This window comes from Pristiophorus japonicus, chromosome 9 (assembly GCF_044704955.1).
Source record: "Pristiophorus japonicus isolate sPriJap1 chromosome 9, sPriJap1.hap1, whole genome shotgun sequence".
NCBI classification, from domain to species: domain Eukaryota; kingdom Metazoa; phylum Chordata; class Chondrichthyes; family Pristiophoridae; genus Pristiophorus; species Pristiophorus japonicus.
The window spans coordinates 90,378,089-90,395,363 of NC_091985.1; the positions used below are offsets into that span (position 1 = coordinate 90,378,089).

Below are 17,275 nucleotides of genomic sequence, written 5' to 3' on the forward strand. Positions count from 1 at the left end.
CGCTTCACCTTCTCCCTCCTCCGCCGGCAGCACAGTTTATCCCTCCGCCGCCTTTCTCGGCGCCATTCCTTCCTGAGCGGATCGGCGGGCCCACGCAGCTTCTCGCCGCTCACAGGGCCACTGCAGCCTCCGCGCCGTCTAGGGACTGGCTCTCAGCGCCCGGGTAAGTGTGGGATGCGGGGAGGAGGGGCGGATTATTTGTTGTTGTTGATGGATGGATGGAGTGAGGTGACGCTAGCTGTTGTCCCGCCTCCCCGGCCCAGCCCAGCTCAGCCCTCCCTCCCGGAGCCTGTGTCACAGCCCAGTCAATCAGTGCCTCTGCTTTTGCTCCACGGTGCGGATTCTCCTAGCCCCGTCTCCCGCAGCTCCACATTGCTCGCTTCTCCTCCGGGTAAAGGTACGTATTCCTCATCGGGCCGGGACGGTGCTCGGGGAAATAGGTCGCACCCAGAGCCCTCGTTTAATATGTAATTATGCAAATAATTCTGAGCGCACGGCAAGTAAAGACATCGTTTCTGATTCATTGAAACAAAACCGATATGAATCTGAAGGTGAAATGGGGAGAAGCCCGGTGTGGGAATGTTCGCGGTGACTGGCCATCCTCTGAGGCCGTTACCGGGGCAGATGGATTTGTTTAACATGTAACCAGCCCCGGTTTGGGTTGGGAGATGTATTTACTTCATTTTTCTTTGGTCAGGGCTTTGTATTTGACAGCTTGTTCAGGTTTGAGTCCTCTAAACGCCAACCGTTTATTTTTTCTCCACATTAAAACGTGAGTCTAACGGTACAGATGCAAATAGGCGTGGCCGTGCGGATCTCAGGCTGCGACCAGCACAAGAGCTGTTGAATGCGCGGAAAACTGAGTGCTTTGCTTTTAATCCTCTGGTTGCAGCTGTCCGATAAATGCAAATTCGATCGAGAATCTGAACGGTTTTGTGTTTTTTTTTTACCGTAATCTTGCATTAAATATTTGTCTGGTACCTTTTTTTTAAAAAAAAAGCTCTTTCAGATCTGATGGATATTTATGTTACATAAATTACCCGTGACACTTTATTTTCCGTTTCGACAGTTAACCGTAACATTAAAGGTAAGTGGTAGTGTAAAGCGTGGATACTTGCGCATTTTGTCATCGTGAATTGGTAATGAGGTTTGGGGGGGGGAGTGGTGGTGGTGGTGGTGGTTAACGCGATGCTTTATTATGGATCGCAATGCTGCAACCGAATGCGGTGCTTGCCGTGTCCAGCCTACAGCTGCATTCAATATTAATCTTCACTGTACAGTTAGACTGGCCGGGGTGGGGTCCGATACAGTGTGGGCAACTGAAATGTACGGATTTGCAATTGGAAAACGAGTTTGAGATATAATGCAGAGTAATTATCCTGTTGATTGTGTGGTGTCCTAGCCTCCATTTCCAATGGCGTACACACAGGGGCGGTAAAGACATCCTGGTTTTTCGCATCCCAGCCCTTTCCTTAATAATCAAGATAAACCATACACTTTAAGGCATAACGCAACTTGAAATTTGACCTACGGTTCTGGGAAATCGGGGTGTTGAATAAATTATCCAATCATGATATTGAAATGGTTTTGATTCTTTTTGAATCTTGAGGTCCATAGCATGGATGAGGTGTTGGGTGGTTTCAGGTCAGCAGTCCTTACAAGACGCATGTAGACTTAAAAAAATGCTCTGCTGAATTGCGCTGTTGCAGTAGAACAACCGAATTAATGTTGTAATTGTTAACCTATTAGCTTCCCTCACTGACCGTTGAGTTATTTGATGTGCAGTTCGTGCGTAATAAAGCGAGGCTAAAACTGCAGGAATTGTATATTTCAAAAACACCCTTCGGTGGCCTTGTGCACAGAGCACCACAGCTGCATGACTCATTAAATAAGGCAACGTCAAGTTCAATGACTATTTCTACCCGCTTTCTTCCCACACCAGAAATATTTTATTGCTGAAAATGCAGTGATTGCCCTGAACATTGTTTCTGTTTCACATGCATCAACCCCAGTGGTCACTATTTCCTTGCTATTACTTCGGCCTAAATATATTTCTAAAATGTGTTCGCTCAACAAGGATGTTCATTGGGGAATTTCTTGGATATCCCATATAGCCTTTAGATATTATATCAGTTACAAAGTGTTTGCTATACCCTGCAATAAGCTAACATGATACTACATTTGCCATTTCCTCTGTGTAAATCCCCTTTCAGTTGGAGATTCTACTCTGCCTTGTGGCACCTCTCACTATTCTGTATATTGATCTGGTATCTTTTTATAGGTCAATATATTGATGCATTTCTTTTAACCATCAGATTTACTATATAGTTATCCTGCAACCTCCTGGATATCATGTTTCTCAACCTACTTTCTCAAGCTACATCTAATTTTGAATGCATCACCTAAATTATAGTGATTCAGTAACTAAGCCTAAATAACATTATGCAATATCTGATGACCTCTGTTTTGAGATTTGTGGATGGAAATCTTAGTGAAGATGTCATCTGGATAAATTGAGACCCGTCATCTGATTTGTTTGCAGTTTTTGTTGCTGTTCGAAATGTTAATATCGGCTTAATATGCACTGTTTTGATTGGCTATGATTTTATTTGGAAATGGTCCATATGATTCTAAGTTCTCCATTGGAACCAATTTCATTCAGTGGTAAAATTAATGATTATTTTAATATATTTAATATTTTGGATTTAGTGCTGCAAAACCTGTTTTTCAGGTTGATTAACGGGAGAAGTAAGAGTATAGTCAAACATTTCGTATCTTGTAACTTTCATTCATGTAATAGTGGAAACATTTCTACTGTGCATGGTTATCCAAGCATTAGATTATTCTCTGGTAGGAGGAGGTTGGAATGTATTTCAAGGACATGTACATTGGGTTTGAGGTGACATGGATATACTGCTGAAGCTTTACTCCTGTTTAGTGATGTCATCTCAATGTTTGTGTATTGTTGCTGCCTTGTAACACATTCCCACGTATGTGTTACATAATACATTTCTAAATGGTCTGCTTAGTTGCAATAAGTAATTATGCTGCAGGAAAATTGATATGTTTGTCTCCTGTTCCAGTATTGATTCCATTTGAAAGTTTAGTGCATCAAAACTCTAAAATGTCAATCTTCATAACTTCTGCTGAGTGAAGGAGATTCATATGACATCATCAATATTAAACATGCATTTGAATGTGCAGTTGCTGGGAAGATTTGAAAACCCCCCTGCTATGATAGAATATCAGATTCCTCAGTCTGCAGAAAGCAATCTGATTACCACCTTTTGTCAATTGTGTGGTAATTTACAGTAATGGATAATTGAACTTTATTTCTGTTGGATCTTTTAATGTTGGAAATGGAATGCCTTCCCATTTCCTGCATGCACAGTGTTGGTATTAGGCACTCTCAGGTTTAGTGCAACATGGCTAGATGCAAACTTCCTTCATTTTACTCCAGCAACTATGCATTAATTTGAACATCCCTTATTGCATCAGTGTGACATTTCCATTTCCCAGACCAGTTATTCCTGAAAGAGATGATAAATTAAAAGTTGATTAACGCCAGTTAAGAGGTAGTTTCATGTTGTGGAACAGTCATCAGGAACTGGGTTAAGACTTTCCAAACTTATTTCCCAATACAGACAATGGGAAAAGAAGATTTTTGTGCCCCAGTGTAGGCTGGATTTGAAACCAGTTTGAGACCAAAGAAAGTGCAGTGTGCCACTTAGTTTTCCCATAACCTTTTTTGTGACACCAAATCATCTTGGATTAGGCTATTAAGAGCAGATTCCATGTTCAGTTATTAATTTTATTACACACCTGTGGAATTTTGCTCCAATTTCAAACTTTTATTTAAAAAGAGTTCCTGTAAATCTCAATTTATCTTCTATCTTAATATTTTAATGTATCTGTCTGTAGGCTCCTGTCTCTGCTTTCTCGTTGGTTTACAGTTTCTTCAATTTCTGATTAAGAAAAAGATCAGTATGCATCTACCATGACATAGCTCCATCACCAGCCAAGAGAAAATAGGAAATCAATGAATTCTTAACTTGCCTCCATAACATCTGATTGCATCATCCTACAGCTAGCTCACTGGTTGGGCCTCCGAGTACCAGCTGTGGCTTTCCACACCTAGTTTTCTAGACCTCCCACTGTCTGATGGCTTTTTGCCTGTTATGCACTTCCTGACTGCCTTGGCCTTGCCCTCCTGTTTACTCCTGGGCTTCCACGTTCACCACAATTTGACTAGCTTAATCTTCAGCCGACGAGTAATGCACAGGAGATTCACTAGCATATATGCATAAGAGAAGATGCTGTGAAAGAACAAGTTTTTTTTTGTTGCCTACCCTAACACATTTTGTGAAACTTCTGGAACTGTTATTTGTATACAGTACCACAAAATTGTATTTACAACTAAATTGAAATTGATAGATATCCATATCTCTTAATAAAAAGTGTCACATGCCAGAGATCACGTTTTTAGATGCAATCTTAAAATGCTGTGTGATTCTCAGCTGCAGGCTAAAACTGACCAGTTTATTCTAGTCTCCACAGTTCCCTGATCAGTTAAATTCTGAGTGATCATTAAACCTCTAATGATGATTAGACGTTTCAACCCTTAAGAAAAAGAAACCCTTAAGAAAAAGAAACCCAGACCTGTAATTGACTCGAGCATTCATTTGAAGAATGTACAGCAAATTGCACTGTACACCCTTAAAGGGACTTGCACCTACACTTTAGCAGCAGAATAATACATTGTGCATTACACGGTATAATGCTACTATCCTTTATAAATTATGCATCCTCCAACGTGGTTTGAGCAGCACCACAGGAGATCTATTGATATATCCCTTGCATTAAGCACATATCGGTCATATGCCATATGTAGCATTTCGGTGTCAACATTGTTTTTTATTTAATCATGGGATGCGGGTGTCGCTGAGAAGCCCAGCATTTATTGCTTTTCAGAAGGTGGTGGTGAGCTGCCTTCTTGAAGCGATGCAGTCTGTGAGGTGAAGGTAGTCCCTCAGTGCTGTTAGGGAGGGTGTTCCAGGAATTTGAACCAGTGGCGATGAACGAACGGCAATATATATTTTTTTCTTTATTTGTTCCTGGGATTTGGGTGTCGCTTCAAGCCCAAAATTTATTCCCCATCTCTAATTGCCCTTGAGAAGGTGGTGGTGAGCTGCCTTCTTGAGCTGCTGCAGTCCTTGTGGTGAAGGTACTCCAACAGTGCTGTTAGGGAGGTAGTTCCAGGATTTTGACCCAGCACCAATGAAGGAATGGCGATATATTTACAAGTCAGGATGGTGTGTAAGTTGGAGGGGAATTTGCAGGTATTCTCATGCGCCTGATGCCCTTGTCCTTCAAGGTGGAAGAGGTTGTGGGTTTGGGAGGTGCTGCAGAAGAAGCCTTGGCGTGTTGCTGCAGTGCATCTTGTAGGTGGTAGACACTGCAGCCACGGTGCACTGGTGGTGCAGGGAGTGAATGTTTAAGGTGGTAGATGAGGTGCAAATCAAGTGGGCTGCTTTGTCCTGGACTGTGGCAAGCTTTTTAAGTGTTGTTGGAGCTGCTTCAATTCGGCAAGTGGAGTGTTTTCCATCACACTACTGACTTGTGCCTTGCAGAGGCTTTGGGGAGTCAGGAGGTGAGTCACTCATTGCAAAATACCCAGCCTCTGACCTGCTCTTGTAGCCACAGTATGTTCAGTTAAGTTTCTGCTCAATGGTAACCCCCAGGATATTGATGGGGATTCGGTGATGGTAATCCCATTGACTGTCAAGGGAAGTTGGCTAGACTTTATCTTGTTGGAGATGATCATTGCCTAGCACTTAGGTGCCAAGTAACATTCACGCCACACATCAGCCCAAGCCTGACTGTTGTGCAGGTCTTGTTGCATGCAGGCAGGGACAGCTTCATTATTACGAATGGAACTGAACACTGCAATCATCGGTGAACATATCCCCAGTTATGACTTTATGCTGGAGGGAAGGTCATTGATTAAGCAACTGAAGATGGTTGGGCCTAGGACACTGGCTTGAGGAATTCCTATAGCGATGTCCTGGGGCTGAGATGATTGGCCTCCAACAATCATCTTCCTTTGGGCTGGGTATGACTTCAGCCAATGGAGTGTTTTCTCCCTGATTCTCATTGACTTCAATTTTACTCCTAATGCCACACTCCGTCAAATGCAGCCTGATGTCAAGGGCAGTCACTCTCGCATCACCTCTAGAATTCGGCTCTTTTGTCCATGTTTACACTAAGGCTGGAGCTGAGTGGTCCAGGTGGATCCCTAACTGAGCATAGTGAGCAGGTTATTGGTAAGTAAGTGCCGCTTAATAGCACTGTTGACAACTCTTTCCGTCACTTTTTGCTGATGATTGACAGTAGGCTGATGGGATGTTAATTGGCTGGAATGGATTTTTTTCCTGCTTTTTATGGACAGGACATGCCCAGGCAATTTTCCACTTTGTTGGGTAGATGCCGGTGTTGTAGCTGTACTGGAACAGCTTGGCTAGAGGCTTGTTCTAGAGCCTAATTCTTCAGCCGTGATGTTGTCTGGGCCCATAGCCTTTGCTGTATCCAGTACGCTCAACTGTTTCTTGATGATATGGAGTGAATCGATTTGCCTGAAGACTGGCTTCTGTGATAGTAGGGACCTCAGGAAGAGGCAGAGATGGATCATCCACTTGGTATTTCTGGCAGAAGATGGTTACAAATGCTTCAGCCTGGTCTTTTACACTTGTGCTGTCATTGACGATGGGGATGTTCATGGAGCCGTCTCCTCTGTTAGCTGTCCACCTCCATTTACGACTGGATGTTGCAGGACTGCAGCACTTTGATCTGATAAGTTTGTTGTGGGATCATGTAGCTTTGTCAATAGCATGCTGCTTTCACTGTTTAGCATGCATGTAGTCCTGTGTTGTAGTTTCTCCAGGTTGGCACCTCATTTTTAGATACGGTTGGTGCTGCTCCCGGTATCATCTTCTGTACTATTGAACTCTGGTTGGTGCCCTGGCTTGGTGGTGATAGAGTGAAGATCATGCCGGGCCATGAGGTTATAGATTGTTGTGGAATACAATTCTGCTGCTGCTGATGGCCCACAGCACCTCATGGGTGCCCAGTTTTGAGTTGCGATGTCTGTTTTGAATCTCTCCCATTTAGCACAGTCTGGGATGTCCAAAATCTAGAGTTCCGGAATGATCTGTGGCGGGGTTGTTCGGAAACCAGAAAATGTTCTGGAATCCGGATTCGGTGGCCTGACCTCCTCCTCCTCCTCTCCTTCCCGGGGGATTTTACACTGTGCCCAGTTACCTCACAAACAGCAATCAAAATGATTGGCCTGAAGCTCTGTTGTGGTCTTAAAACGAGACCGCTCCAATTTGTCAACAGAATGATGCATTGTCTCTTTCATGGTATAACATTTGAGTCCTTATAAAACAGTTTATCATCCAACTTGCCATGATCAACACCAGAAGAGATCCACCAGTAATATGAAAAACAGTACGGCAGTATGCGAAAATGTTCCTCCATTATCGATGCATATTAACCTTAAAATGCTGGTTACTTTTGAACTACAATCGTAAACTGGACAACATATTCAATCTGTGAACTTCCTGAACAAAGAACACGTGACCTGAGGCTGCATTTACTTTTAACAATAAAGACTTTCTGGTAGGTCAGTTCATTTTTTAGTTCTTTAATACATAAAAGCAAATTTATATTGGCAAAACTAAAACTTCATATTTCAAACTTTTTTGCCAGTCTGATTTTGATGTATATTTTAGAAACCTTGCATACATTAGAAACAAAGATACTTGCTGTCTCAGTTTGATATTTAAAAAAAATTGTGATCTAGATTATGCAAACAAGCATTTGGTTTACCAGTTTCTGTTGTGTATTCATCTCCTTTAGTTCCATGAGGTGGAATGCTGATGTAATTCCTTGAAAATTGGTCACATATGTTTGTACTGCAAATGTGGTAGTTTAAAAGCAGTAATGTGGGGGGTGCAAAGAAGGGCAGGGAATTCCAGAGCAGAATGAAATTTTAAATGCAGAGCAAGATTTTTGATTTATGTTCATAAATTTGTATATCTTTTCTGTCCAGTGTTACATGAAGCCAAGAAGTACATTTGGTTTTGAGCTTTTAGTACTTAATTTTATCGTGTTGAGCAGATTCAGAATTCTGGTGGATTAAAAGAAAAACTTGTATATATTGAATATCTTATCAAATCTTTCAAACATTCCTTCGTAATCTTATTTGAAATGTAGTGACTCTTGTATAGGAAACCACCGCGTGCATTTTGCACAGAGCAAGGTCCCACATATAGGGCCCAAGTTTCCACATGATTTGCGCCTAATTTTTAGGAGCAACTGGTGGAGAACGGACTATCTTAGAAATCGCAATTCTCCACATTTTTTTTTCTGCAGTTCTAGTCAGGTAGAACAGTTCTACTTTGGAACAGAATTTTTTCTTCAAAAGGGGGCGTGTCCGGCCACTGACGCCTGATTTGAAAGTTTCCACAGTGAAAACGTACTCCATAACTAAAGTAGAATGGAGCAAGTGAAGATTTTTGTAGAACTGAAAAAACCTGTAATACACATTTAAAAAAATCAGGCGCAGCTTACAAATTAGGCGTCCAGAACGAGGTGGGGGGTGGGGTTGGGGGAAGGGAAGTCATTAAATTCTATAATAAATCCTTATTTATACTTACACAAATATTATACAAATAAATCCAACCTGAATAAACATTTATAAGCAAAGAAAAGATTAAATAAACCATCTTCCTACCTGTGTGAAAGTGCTTCAGGCAGGCCTTTCGGGACCGAAGGCTGAACGGGCCGGCCCGAGACTTCGGGCAGGGCCCATCCCCAGCACCAGATTTACAGGTAGGTGGCGTTGGGTTGGGTCGGGGAGGGGAGGGGAGGTTCAGTTCGGTTCGGGTCGGGAGGAGAGGAGAGGAAGAGAGAGAGAGAGAGAGAGAGAGAGAGAGGGGGAAGAGAGGGGGGAGAGAGGGGGGAATAGAGAGAGAGGGGAATAGAGAGAGGGGGGTAAGAGAGAGAGAGAGGAAGGGGGGGGGGGAGAGACAGACAGAGAGAGGGGGGGGGGGTGGGAGAGAGAGAGAGAGAGAGAGAGAGAGAGAGGGGGGGGGAGGTCAGGTCGGATCCAGTCCGAGAGTGGGAGTCGGGTCGGGTCCAGTGGGGGGGGGGGGTCGGGGGGCGGGAGCACGGGTCGGCTTGGGTCCAGGCGGGGAGCGGGAACAGGAGCGCGGGTCGGGTCAGTCGGGGTGGGGGTGGGGGTGGGGGGCGCGGGTGTCGGGTCTGGTCCGGAAGCGGGGGGGGGGGGGAGCGGGTGTCTGGTCGAGTCGGGAGGCGGGGAGTGGGAACAGGAGCGCGGGGGGGCTCAGTCGGGGGGGCATGGGTGTCGGGTCTGGTCCGGAGGCAGTGGGGGGGCGGGGAGCGAGTGTCGGGTCTGGTCGGGGGGGGGCGGAGCAGGAGCTAGCCGTGGGAGGAGCCTTATTCATTCAGCCAGGGCTAGGGGCTGCGTGCATCGGGCCCCTCCCACACAGTTCGGTGCCTGGAGCTACTGCACTTGCGTGCCTACTGTAGCGAGCATGTGCAGAGGTCCCGGCACTGTTTTCAGCGCAGGGACCTGGCTCCGCCCCCCCACAACTTGTGCTGGCTGCGCAGAGGGCCAGAGGACCTGCAAGTAGGTGGAGAATACCGAGGATTTTTTTAGGCGCACTTTGTGGCGCGAAAAACGGGCGTCCAGGTCGGGACTGCGCCGTTCTAGGCGCATGTGGAAACTTGGGCCCATTGTAGTGAGCTGAGTGATGATCTGTTTCTGGTGATGTTCGTTACGGGAAAAATGTTGGCTAGGGCACTGGGACCAGACACTGGGAGCGCCCCTTATTCTTATAGTGCCATGGCATCTTTATCATCCACCTGAATCAGTGGAGCAGTCAGTTTAGGGTTTCATCCAAAGGATTGCAACTGCAACAATGCAGCACTATCTCAGTTATGTATTGGAGTACCAGCCTAAATTGTGTAGTCAAGTCATGGGAGTGGGCAACGTATAACAAGATACTTACAGATGAGGAAGGCTAATTGGTTCATCGTAATTTGTAAATTCTGAAAAACCCTACACTTCCCCTTTTGCTGCAACTAGTTATTTCTTAAATGATTCCAGAGTTTTCATCCCAACCCTTCCATTCTAAGTGTTGATTATTCTCTGTGAAGAAAAACCTCCCAATACCAGTTATCTTTTCTACCAGTTTGAAACTGTGTTTGTTGACCTGCTCCCATAATAAGCGGTATGAATAGTATAAATTAAAGTATAAGATTACCTCTCAGATGCTTTCTTTCCAGGTGGAAAAAAGAGGTCTCTAGTCTTTCCTTGTAGCTCAAACTCATGACACCAAGGATCAGCCTCATGGCTCTTCTCTGCCTCCAGTGCTTGAATGTCTCCTCTGTTTCTTGATGATCAGAAGCAGACACAATACTCTAAGGGCTAGAAGTTCGGTTTTCAATGAAAACGGTATTTTTTTCCACCAAAATTACCGTTTTCGCTTCGCTACCGCTGGTAGGCCGAATATTCAACCTTTAATTTGTGCAGCAGTAAAAGTCGGTGGTTGCATGAGGATTCGTGGCGCAAACTGCGAGTTCTGGCAACTTCAGTCCGAGGCCGATACCACTGCAACAGAGGCCTTGGGAGGGGGGAGAAACACCCCAAAAAAATCGGGGGAAAAAAATTTCACAAAACATTTACAAGGCACTTATCTATCGAATCGCTGAAAAAGAATTAAAAAATAAGAATTTTAACTTCCCTTTTTCCAGGTCTTCATACTTACCGCTGCTGGCAGGGCTGCAACGACAGGTTTTTCCCTGTTGGTATTCTGGGCGCAGAATACGGGTGCGGGGAGAGCCAAATCTTTGGCAAAAATGCTATTTCGGGTCTTGCAAGGCGGCGCTCCTCTCCCCAGCGGTACATGGAAAGCACCGCTGCAAAATGGTGCCCGAAGTTCCCACCAGCCGGTTTTTCACCAGATGTGAAATATTGCCAAAAACCCGGTCGCAAAGTCGGCGAATTTCTAGCCCTAGGTGTGGTCTGACTGGAGAACTGTATGATTTGATAACTATTTCCTCTGACTTATGTTTTGCTGTTTTGGCTATTTTGTTCAATATTCTGTTGGCATCGTTGATTGCTATTTTGCATTGGTTGGATAGGTTGAGTGTTCAGTCGCTCTTAATTTCAGCACCAGGCAAGTATGTGACCCATTTTTCCTTCCTATGAGCAGTTCTTTACAGTTGGCTGTATTAAGTTTCATCTGATGTTGTTCAGCCCACTCACATATTTTGTTTAGTGATATATTCGACTTGGATTGTTACTTCCTCAAAAAAATCAAGGAAGTTGATCAGGCAGGATCTTCTCCACCTAAAGCCATGTTGTCCTCTGTTAACTAGGTTATTTTACAGATAATCAAGTTTACTCCTGATAATTAATTATATTATTTTACAAGGAATTGAAGTTCGACAAATGGGTCTGTCGTTGCCTGTGTCTGTTTTGTGACTCTTAAATATGGGTACTACATTGGCCTCTTTCCAATTTGCTGTTAGCCCTCCTCTCCCCCACTCCATGTCCACTGAGTCACTCATATTGAATGTCAGTAGCTCACAAATCTCCTCACTGGTCTCTGTTAACACTCTGGGATAAATACTATTTAAACCCAGGGATTTATTTCAAGTCCTTTCGGCTTGGCTTCCATCTCATTTATATTGAAGTCTTAAATTAAATCGTGGTATATTTTTTGGAGTGGATTTCAAGCTCATTTGCATCTTTTAATGCTCTTGCCTCTTCTCTGAAAAGCCTCTTGCTTTGGTACTAGAAGAAGATTTTACTGTTATTTATTGGGTGAATATATGTTGCTCGTCAGGTTTGTAATGATTTTAACTTGGAAAAAGAACAGGCTGTTCTGTGTATATACCGGACATAGTTAATAATTTAAAATGACCTGAGGAAATTATTAAATAAAATCTGTAATTCAAGCTACAATGTCCTTGAATAAAACTTTCCTTATGACAGTTAAAAGTTGAAGCAGTGTACTTCAGAAAAAATGGTGTTCATTGCGTTGTGCAGTTAGAAGTTTGAAGTTTTGTTTCCGAGTAATCCATGGTTCGTGTGCACCTGTGTAACTGACCTGTGCTTTCTGCTGCTAACCAGCACCTCCTAATCACTTAAAAGCAGTGTATGCAGATATATGGGATAAGAAGTTATGGCTACAATTCATCTGTAGTCTGAGATCCAATCGAATGTAGAGGAAATCATCATAGGCGGTCCCTTGAATGAGGATGACTTGCTTCCACGAGAGTTCACAGATGTTTCAATGAAAGACCCGATGTTCCAGTCCTGAATTCCAGTTGAGGGCGTGGAAGATGCCTGTGTGTGAATTTTTTTTAACATGTGGTGACTGTTGCACATCAGCCACCACACTGACTTGACAGAGCTAGGCCTTTATCCAGTGGCAAGGATTAACCAGGACGACTGGAGACCTGCTCTGCTGCACGGACCTAGTGCGCATGCACATCGCAATGTGGGCTGGTCCGTGCTGCCCCTGGGCCCGTGGCTCTTCTGGGCCCCATATCCTCATTCGCTGCACCTCCGCCACAATGTTCCAGGGCCCGGCGCTCCAGCTCTATAGCCCGACCTGCGGTGGTGTTCTCTCACAGGTCGGGGCGGTGCACATGGAGGAAATAACCTTCATCCCAAGGACATGTGTGGATTTTATTTCTTAAATATAGTTTTGTTGCTAAATCTATTTAGTGATAATATGCTATAGGAATAACTGCATTTATGCCAATGCTTTTTTAATACCTAAATTTGCTTCCGTGACTATTGATGAACATGTAACCAGTCTCCAAATACAACATTTTTGGAAGGACAAAATCTAATATTGGTGAGTGGTTTTTCACAGTTCAAGTGGACATAGGATGAACATTTCACCTATATACCATTACACTGTACAGAGTTCCGAGTGACAGCACTGAAATAGTTCAATTACCCATAGCTATAAATAAATGTTTACATCTGAAACAATCAATAAAAGCACAGGAGCTCTTTATATGACTTCAGCATATATGTTAAAGCTTCCCAATTTGCATATTATATGCTGCTATTGATAATTTCATTACGGAGGTGCAGGTTGTTTCACCTGCATTCGTGAATCTGTTAGTGAATGCATCATGGTCTGTATTAGAGTTAGAGGCAGTGTTGTCCTCATGAAAATTATACCATTAATTTATTACGAAAACATGTTGACCTTACTGTAATACTGTATGGACAGCAGTGCAGTAGTTGCTGGACCTGTATGTTCAAATGGAAAATATGATTCTACTTTGTTATAAGTTGGATAATAGTTTCAATTTGATGTGAACAAAAGGTGTCAAATCCTAGTTCTTAAAAACTTATAGTTCTGTCCAATACCAAAATTGTGTTTTATGCATTTAATTGTATTTTAAAGCTAGTAATTATGAATCTTTGGTGACCAAGGAAATGGAATGTTGTCGTCATGTGAAATAATTCTGGTCTTAATTAATATCATAAGTGTGTAAGAAAGCTGGGTTTTAACCAGACAAATCCTTTAACTCCTTACTAAGGAACCGTTTGGAGCTTTACCTCCCAGCGTAGGTCTCTCTGAATCGTCTTGCACTAATCAGAAATTTATTTAATTTTCTAACCCTCTGAGTGAGTGAATCTTCCTTGCCAAATCATTCAAGACAGGCCATAGGTAAGGCACTAAACACTATTTATTGGTTACAAATCACAACTTAAAAGTTAAAATTGGGCACACAAATGCTTAATAGACACGCATAAATGTAATTGGAGTTATCTGGAAGTTGAGTAGCAAATACTTAACAAAACCGAATAGTAAAGATTACACAGGCAAACTGATGCTGAGTAAACTGCTTGTTCAGGTGGACATATAACCTTTTGGAAGAAGAGCAGGAGAGTTCTCCTGGTGTCTTGACCAATATTTGCCCGTCAATCAGTAGCACCAAAACAGATTAACAGCCCTTTATTAGGAATTGTTTGCCCATCCTTGGTGCGGTAACTGTGCCAGTGCAGCCTTCGGCCGTCTGAGGAAAAGAGTGTTTGAAGACCAGGCCCTCAAAACTGTCACCAAGCTCATGATCTATAGAGCTGTAGTAATACCCGTCCTCCTGTATGGCTCAGAAAAATGGACCATGTACAGTAGACACCTCAAGTCGCTGGAGAAATACCACCGACGATGTCTCTGCAAGATCCTACAAATCTCCTGGGAGGACAGATGCACCAACGTTGGCTTCCTCGACCAGGCCAACATCCCCAGCATTGAAGCTCTGACCACACTTGACCAGCTCCATTGGGCAGGCCACATAGTTCGTATTCCAGACACGAAACTCCCAAAGCAAGCGCTCTACTTGGAACTCCTTCATGGCAAACAAGCCAAAGGTGGGCAGCATAAACATTACAAGGACACCCTCAAAGCCTCCCTGATAAAGTGCAACATCCCCACTGATAACTGGGAGTCCCTGGCTAAAGCGCATCCACTGAACTCGAGCCTCGTCGCAAGAGCATGTAAAAATTGAACGCAGACAGTGGAAAGAGCGTGCGGCAAACCAGTCCCACCCATCCCTTCCCTCAACGATTATCTGTCCCACCTGTAATAGAGACTGTGGTTCTTCTATTGGACTGTACAGCCACCTAAAAACTCGTGTTAAGAGTGAAAGATTCCAAAGGACTGCCTATGATGATGATGATGCATGCAAATTGATTTGGCTGTCATGTTTTTACATTACAACAGTGACTACACTTCGAAAAGTGAGTAATTGGCTGTGAAATGCTTTGGCATGTCCTGAGAACTTGAAAGGTGCTAGTTCATTCTTTAGTTACCAAATGTACTCTGGTGCATATGGTGCTCATTCTGAAATAATTTATAATTTAGCCATTAGCTCATAGGTTATGCAGTTATTTTCTTCCTTTAATGGCATGTGAATACCACCAGAAGAAGAATAACAAAAGTAACCCCCTCTGACCTGACCATGTCCCCAAACAAATGGTTTGAAAGACAGTGTGGTTACCTTTCAATTGGCAGTTTAGATTTAGTTATTTCTTGAGTCAGCAACATGAGCCTTTTATGGATTGCAGGTCTTTTCAGACAAATCTTTTTTAGTTTCATGGTCATTCAGCATTTTTACCTTCCCTCCTGCTCCCCCCCCCCTCAAATCCCAAATTTTCTTCCCTCTTTGAAGGTGCTGACTATGGTGCCAACTGCCCTCTAGCAGCTCTCGTAGCTACCAGTGCAGGAGCATTGGGCAGTTTAGCTTCTTGACAGCACAGACCAGGATAAAACCTGGGAATCTCGTGTCCCTGTAGTTCAGTGTCAGGCATACAGAACATTTACTCACAAAGCCATTGGGGAAAATAGCATTAAAAAAACCCACTAAAAATAATTATATTTAGATATATCATTATTTTGTGAAAATTCAGATTTTTTTTCCAAGGTACTTTTCCTCTTGGCAATTTCTAGCCTTGTATCCATTCCCTCACAGAATGCAGTACTCTGTCATAGCTAGTTTACAGAGCAGATGCTAATTTGGATTTCTACCGCATTTGCAGCTGTTATGAATTGAAATGATTTGAGAAAACGTGTCTATACTGGAGAGTGAAAATACACATTTCCCATCTCCTTATCCCTTGCAAGTGCCTTGCAGTGTTTTTCAACATCGAGGGTGCTAGAAAAATACAAGTTGTTGGTTTTAAACTGAACTAAAACTATTCAAATTTCAAACACGTAAACAATCAGATTACAATTCCCACTGGGTTGTGTGTCCTTTTATTCAACACTGGCTATGAATAGGGCTGTTAATTTGATACTATCGAATGAACTGCTGCTTTGGAGGCAGGGTACTGTCTGACTTGTAAAGGGATTAAATTTGGTTCAAACTTACTGTTTCAAATCAAATTCAACCTGCCGTGCAAATAGAATAAAGGTATCAATGATACTGAATTACTTATAAAATCAGGAATCAGGGATATTTATATTCTACTTGGTTTTGTCTTCCAGTGGGTACATTACTTATGAACATAGTGTTTTTAAAAACATTGACTTTTTTCCCATTTATATTTGTTAGAATGTGCATAAATTAGACATTCTCAGGTGGACCGTATATAATAAAACGGGCTTAATTCTGAATGATTGCAGTAAAACATGTGTCATAAAGAATAAAAAGGACTTCAGACTTCTTGTGGTATTTTTGGTTTTTCATAATTTATGGTCAGAATCTCATTATTCATGGTTGCTGCCATGGACTTCATGTAATATACATGCTTTTTGAGGGGAATAAACTGGAATTCTATCTCTGCCTGGCACTCTCCCTTTTCATACATATGCAAACTTGCTATTTTTTTTCAGTTGTTTCTCGTGCACTGACCATGATAACATTTTGTATCTGTCGAGGTATTTCAGTTTCAGAATTGCTAACTGTTTTGCAGTCGCAGCTGTCTCACAGTGGTGGTCCATTCCTCAATGTGGGAGGAGATAAATGGCCCTTTGGTGAAGGGAATAAAAAGTGCCGCTCATGAGGAGTTCATTGACCTGAATGATGATCTGGTGCATAGGGCTGAAAGTGGTTTCTGCTGATAAAAGCCATTTAACTTTAAAGTAAATAACACGATACATTTTTATTTAATTTGTTTCAGAAACTATATGGTTTGTAACATATAAAACTTTATGATTAGCTGTTTTCTGCAGCAACAATGTTGAAAACTGTTGAGTAATATTGTTTGATGTGTAATCTGGAAAGCAGGATCGTTTTTGCAATCTAGATTTCACTTGGGTAAGTAGTCAACAAATTAAGAACATAAGAAATAGGAGCAGGAGCAGGCCATTTGACCCCTCGAGCCGGCTCCGCCATTCAGTAAGATCATGGCTGATCTGATCATGGACTCAGCTCCACTTCACTGCCTGCTCCCCATAACCCATTACTCTCTCATCGCTCAAAAATCTGTCTATCTCCGCCTTAAATATATTCAATGACCCAGCCTCCATAGCTCTCTGGAGCAGAGAATTCCATAGATTTACAATCCTCTGAGAGAAGAAATTCCTCCTCATCTCAGTTTTAAATGGCGGCTCCTTATTCTGAAACTATGTCCCCTACTTTTAGTTTCCCCTATGAGTGGAAATATGCTCTCTGCATCCACCTTGTCGACTCCCTTATTATCTTACATTTCGAT

The 17,275-nt window shown here is 42.8% G+C and overlaps 1 protein-coding gene across 2 annotated transcripts in view; it reads left to right on the forward strand.

Moving 5' to 3' along the window:
- Positions 1–298: 298 nt before the first annotated feature.
- sptbn1 (spectrin, beta, non-erythrocytic 1) overlaps positions 299–17,275 on the forward strand; it is a 343,630-nt gene continuing 326,653 nt past the window's right edge. Inside the window, exon 1 of one of the 2 annotated variants that reach the window (XM_070889548.1) lies at positions 299–397. The gene's annotated coding sequence lies outside the window, so the exon portion shown is untranslated. Of the gene's footprint in view, positions 398–7,656; positions 7,678–17,275 lie in introns of those variants that run through there. The other variant, XM_070889549.1, reaches the window with a different exon arrangement.